Source organism: Nansenia antarctica (genome assembly GCF_963989245.1).
Source record: "Nansenia antarctica genome assembly, chromosome: 2".
Lineage (NCBI taxonomy): Eukaryota > Metazoa > Chordata > Actinopteri > Argentiniformes > Microstomatidae > Nansenia > Nansenia antarctica.
This window is the reverse complement of record NC_137675.1, coordinates 57256689-57262898: the sequence shown is the minus strand read 5'-3', so window position 1 is coordinate 57262898 and position 6210 is coordinate 57256689.

The following is a 6210-nucleotide window of genomic DNA, read 5'->3' as shown; positions in this document are numbered from 1 at the left end:
AGAATCTACAAGAGGGTTACTCACAGCATTATGAAACAGCTAGACTGAGTCCATTATTGCTTACGCCCTCTCTCAAGAACCCTTTTGAATGCAAATGCCAATTCAAAACCAAACACTACCCACATGTACAAAGATGTATAGGCTAGACAGCTTTGCTTAACAGTGTTCTCTGTTGCTCCTTATTCTAACTGGCCTGTGGAGGATTCTTCATGGTTAGCTTTCCTTCATCCCCATAAAACACATTGTGGCTTTGGTAGAGTAAAAAATAACTGTGGTTAGCACGATTGAGCTATTCCAGTGTCCTCAAGGCCACTAGCTGCTGGATGCAAATGAATTTTGCACAGTATTCTGTCTCAAGAGCATAGCCCAGCATTACAAACATTAAACCCCATAACAACATAGAATATACAAATATTAGCAATATATTATAAACTGGAAATATTAATGTTGTGTTTAAGTTAAAACGATGAACCATTCTTCTATCATATCAGGCAGCAGTACGTATATGTTGGATCTTCACTGAAGTCTACAGAACAGTAGTGAAATGTTGTCAATCGCTACAAGATGCTATGCTTTTCTATAGAATCCAATGTTTCAGTAGTTTAAGGTTTCAGTGGAGCACTGTTATTGTCTGTAATTGTAGACAGTTAGCCATTGGATCAAAGCCTTACTGCTAGACGTCTTGTCTTATTTCCTCTCCTGTGGTGACACTAGAATTCGTGACTGTATAATTACTCATAATGACAGTTTTAAGTCAAGGTCTGTTATACAGTATGAAATGTTTTTTTCTCTTTTATTGCCAGTGTAACAGTGTTATGTCTTCAATTTTATTGATGACAAAGAAAGAAGTATTACATTTTCTAATATTTATATTGTCCAGTATTTTTGAACTTATTGAATAAATATTATTTTGAATTTACAGCAAAACAGCTTTGGTCACATTCATTCTTCTTATTCATGTACACAGAGCTTGGTGCCTCAGACTATAGCATGCCTCCTCCTAATAAGGCCAAATCAAGTCTTGGCACACTTTGGAGTGAATTAGGAATCCAGCTGTTGACCAAGTGTTTTTAAACATGTGGGAGCAGCGGGGAAGCATGGGTGTGCCTCTTTCAGGGCACGCTTTAGTGGGCCACCACAAGAGCCGTCATTTATAGAGCCCTGTGGTTTCCACTAGACCAGCACTTTCAAACACACCATTCCGCTTAACACACCCCTGTGTTCCCCACTTTGCCCTGAGGCCCACGCTAAACATGTCCATTTAAAAAGGCAATGTAATCATGTTGCATATGCAATGCTTTGCACATATCTTACAGTAAATGCAAAAACATGACAGAAGGTGCTGAATCCCCTTTTCTTCCCCTGGTGCAGACTAATGCTGACATGAACTCAGCTGAACCCAGACAACTGTAAACTGTGATTGATTCAAGATGTTACACCTTCTTTCCAAAGTGATAATCTGGTGATCAGGAAATACATGTAATGATACTTACACTGTACACGTATTAGTAGATGTTCTGCAGTAGTTACGCCTAGCTAAAAATAAGAATTCTCCCGAGGCAAAGGCAGATTTGAACCAAAGTAGTGGTCACAGTTGAGGATGGAGCAGTCTGTGAACTCCAGTCTGTATTCATAGAAGAGTGCAACCTGATGGGGTGAGTCCTCTGGTCCCCCTGTGAAGCCACACTCCCTCAGAGAGCTCTCTGGAGGGAGGACGGACTCCTGGGAGGGGACCCTGGTTCTAAACACCTGCAGCCTGGAGCTCCAGATCCCGACCTGCTCCTTGATCACCCTGGTCAGGCTCCACACCCTGGTGCTGCTAGGGACCACCACCTCAACGTTTCCTGGATGGGGTCCACCGTAGTCAAACGGTATGAGTCTGAGACTCAGAAGAACGAACCTGTAGCATGTTTCACAATGGAAAAGATGAATGGAAAATATGTTCCTTACCAATGGCTTTATTGTTGTCTATTCCATGTGCCGTGAGATGCCGAGTTATATGACGTGTGTCACAAAGTGATTTAGTGCTGATCACAGAGCTCTGACTGTCAGAAATAACTTTGTCCAGAGAGGTTTGGTCCACATGGTTAACCTTGTAGATATTCTGTTTCAGTAGCAGCAATTTGTGGCTTGGTCCCTACATAGTTAGAGTTTGTCAAGTGGTGCGTGTTTATTCCAATTTAACCACAAGGATGTGTGAAACCATTCCTCTGAGGTACAAATTGATGTCTGTCTTTTGACTTACATATAAAACATTTTACAGAGGGCGCTTTGAACGTCAGGACAAACATACATTCCCGACATGCATCTTAAATGGTATTGAATTTTAGTCTGTATTATGAAAAAGTACTGTACAGTATGCATTATATAGAAATGTCTTTGTAGTGTAGCCTGTGTGTATGGATATGTATGTGTCTATTATAACATACGGTATGTGTCATACATATAATAAATGTGCTTGCTTACGTCTTTGTCTCAGGATGGGCTGGGCTCCACAGTCCCAGCTGGCAGTGAGGGCAGGGCCTCAGTGTCTCTCTGGTGATTTCCAAACAGCAGGGACCATCTTCACCCCAGGAACCCTGTCTGATACCATCCTCTACTCTCTCTCCTCCACCCTCCTCCATTTGCTCTGATATCAATGTGTGTATTTGATCAGCATCCTCCCCTCTCCCATCTCTTCTCCTTGTACCCTCCAGTCTTTGGGATATAATTGACCATCATTAATGTCAGTCAATGGAAACATGCTAAACTGACCCCCCAAACAATTCCTAATATACTTTACCTACTGTACCTGGCTCTCTGTAATTGGTTGCTCATGTCTCTGTAATCGATCTCTCCATCTTCCGTCTTCAGCAGCCGAGCCAGCATGTCCAGCTGAAACTGTAGACAGGGGATTCCCAAGTCTTTGATCCCTAAGAATGAGAAGGATTCAGTGAAACATGTATTGCTAATAGTGGGTTTTTCCTACCCTGCACTAGAGAAATTGAACATGTATCTTTTAAGCCAGCAGATGGGTTCGACTTATTGGTCTCCTAAGGTTCTTTTGTGATGATTCACAAAGACACCAACGCAAAGGGGCTGCTAGACAGAGCCAAATAAATAGAAAAGGCAGGATTGTGGCTAAAACATTTTATCCTCTAGCCTGTGCTGCTTAGATCTATGATGAGAGATAGAGGATGATGCTATCTGTGAAATGAATCACCCATTGAATGGCTTCTTACCACAGAGCCACAGGGCCATAGGGCTTGGGTTGTTTGGGTTTTAGGCTGACTGTGCTCCTTGACTTTCCTTGGCTCAAACTTTCTGGAGGATTAATGCTTTCGTCAGTACCAATGTACAGTTGACTCAATGTCCGTGGCCTGAAGGACAAAAGGAACATTGTTCTGTTTCCCAGGACAAGCTGTTATCTATGGGGGGGGGGGGGGGGGGGGGTGAGAGCCCCCAATTCAAAGCTCTGTCAGAGCATAAGCACTTACAGTATATCTTCAATGAAACCACACAGTGGCATTTAGACAGTAATGACTAAGGGGTCTCATAAAAAAACCTTTGTACATGTATCTCTTACACCAGTGATTTCCTTTATAATACTTTTAAATGAGCTGGGAACATCTGATTACAGTTGGCTTTAGAAGGAACTGACTGTCAAAAAGGCTCGAAAAGTTCAAAACTGAATTCTTAATCGTAAAACAGCATTAAGTAGAGTATTTGTCGTCTTTTATGAGGTAATCCTCACAAATGCCTTAATTGTTGCCATGAGACCCAGATGAAAGCTTTCAGACAGATTTTTAGCTGGTGCCGGCTGGGAATGAGGGTGTCGAGTACAGGGAGAAGATTACCCAGCTCTAAGTTCTCCATGCTGATGGTTCCGCTCCTGTCTGTGTCGTAGTAGCTGAAGATCACCTCAGCCTGCAGCTGGTGGTCGTGGAGCCAAAGCGTCATGTGGTCCAGGAACCTCTTGTTTTCCTCTTGTGTAGTTTCTGACCTGACGGACTGGCAGGCTCCCTTCAATGAGGTTGCCTTAGGGGTTAAAACAACACCATCAAGTCCTCATTACAGTGCATCCATAACACTCATTACACTAGAACACAGAGTGCATTTACAGTGTTCATACAACGTTTTCTAAAATTGTGTTGCACCGTACCATTTTCTTCTTGGTCACTTTTAATGCCTTCTTTTTCTTCTTCCCCATGATGCCCTCTTACGTTGTCTTGAACAAGAGCTTGTACTGGGTTCTGTGTTTAGATCTGTGGTTGGCCCAAGGCTGGACTGCAGTGTCTCGCTGATGCTCTTCTCATAGTCTCTGCTCTGTGCTCTCAAGACACAATTAGATATTAGTTCTGGTTTCTCTAAGAAAGTAAAACCACAGTGTTTCATGGTGGAAGAGATTGTGACTGAACTGCAAATGCTTCTCAGTCTCATCTTTCTATTGAGCTTAAAAGCCACAGAGCATTCAAACAGAGTGATCATTTGGAGAATACATCCAAGAAAGTTTATTTCCAATTGATTTGTATGGTGCAATTATATGACGCGCGGCGCAATCGAGCAATCTTTTTAAATCAGATACAATAGCTACCAACAGAAATAGACGCCGTGGGAAATGAATTACAAAGGGCAAAAGAACCATCATGGTTTGTGATGGCTCATCCTTCCTTTCAAGCTTAAACAATGAGGGCAGGAAACAACATTGTGGTGACTAGTTAAACACCCAGGGCCTGAGTATGGTCACTGCTGTCCTAGGCTTCCTCTGTCAGCCTCCAGCCCTGACAGCCCTGCTTCTGCTGGGGTGTGGTTCCTGAGGCACGGCCCCTCCTTCAGACACAGGAAATCCCGTCTGGAGACTGAGGTGCCTTGTGTGGCGCTCCGCAGGGGGACACGTCAGCTCTTGGGGTGCATCTCGTCAGAGAGACCTAACATTCCCAGCACACTCAGGGGGGCGTCTAGATGATGACCAACAGCAGGTGAACTCACAGTAATACTCCAGTGTATGAGTCATCTCCACATTGCAGTTCCAGTCAGGAAACGGACCTTGTAGGCAGGTGCTATCTATGTTCAAATGTAATAAATCACAACTGCCAACAGCAATACAGAGTGTATCAGGCTTAGGGTTAAACTGTACTCACAAAAGTACAAATTTCCATTTATACTGGGACAACAATTATGTAGTCAGTCATTGACTTACACCATTTCACCAGTTCTCAGTATCCAAATATGAAAGCTCACGTTTAACCTCTAACCTACCAAACCAAAGTATTGACCAAGTTACAGGCAAAGTCTGACTTTGTGTTCCGGTGTTCTAGAGCGTCTGTTGTCTGCTCCTGAGAGTGTGCCCTGGAGTTCTAGACTGTCAGCTGTATGACCCAAGTGTTCTAGATTGTCTGCTGTCTGACCTTGGGGTTCTAGAGTATCTCCTGTCTGTCCTAGAGTGTCCTGGAATGTCTGATGTCTGGCCCTGCATGGTATACGTGTTGGTAAAATACATGCTTTCAGTTCATTTCACAGAGGCCAAAAGGATTATCTCTCACTGAAGCCTTCCTCTTTGGATTTATCCTCAAGGCACATTGTTGTCCATATTAGAATGGTTACCTAGGAGTAATACATTGATGCATTAACTAAATATGGATAAGAGGAAGTAAAACCTTACCTGATCTGCACAAATTGAAGAATTATTGATAAAAGGGATACTAATCCAATCTAATAAGGGAATCTGCAAATACAATTCAGTTAGGCCTCCATACGAATGCCTGTTTTAGTGATTATATGCAGTAATAATGTCAGGGACTTTTCACACAGCTACTTAGCAAAAGACAAAGCCTCACTACACTGTGCCATATCTTCTACCATGACAACCTACAGTTAAATGCCCCCAAGTGCATATCATGGTTGGCATTGCAGCTGAAAGACTGTGCTTAAGGTCTAGGAAACTCCTGTGTGACTGAGAAATTAATTGAGGCAGTAAATCAAAGGAAAATGTTTCTAAATATGAATCCAGACATCAATAACTTTGCTCTCAGCCTTTGAAGCAGATACATTTTCCTTCACAGCAGGTAGTCTACTGTTCACATAATCCCAATTGATGTTAACTCCAACCTCCACAGAAAGAGGTTTTACCCATGAACTCAATAACTTTCTACCCTGCCTGGCCGCCCCCTTTGAACGAATTCAATGTGGAATCCCTTTACAATGGTTGAGACCTACAGAATAATAACATCC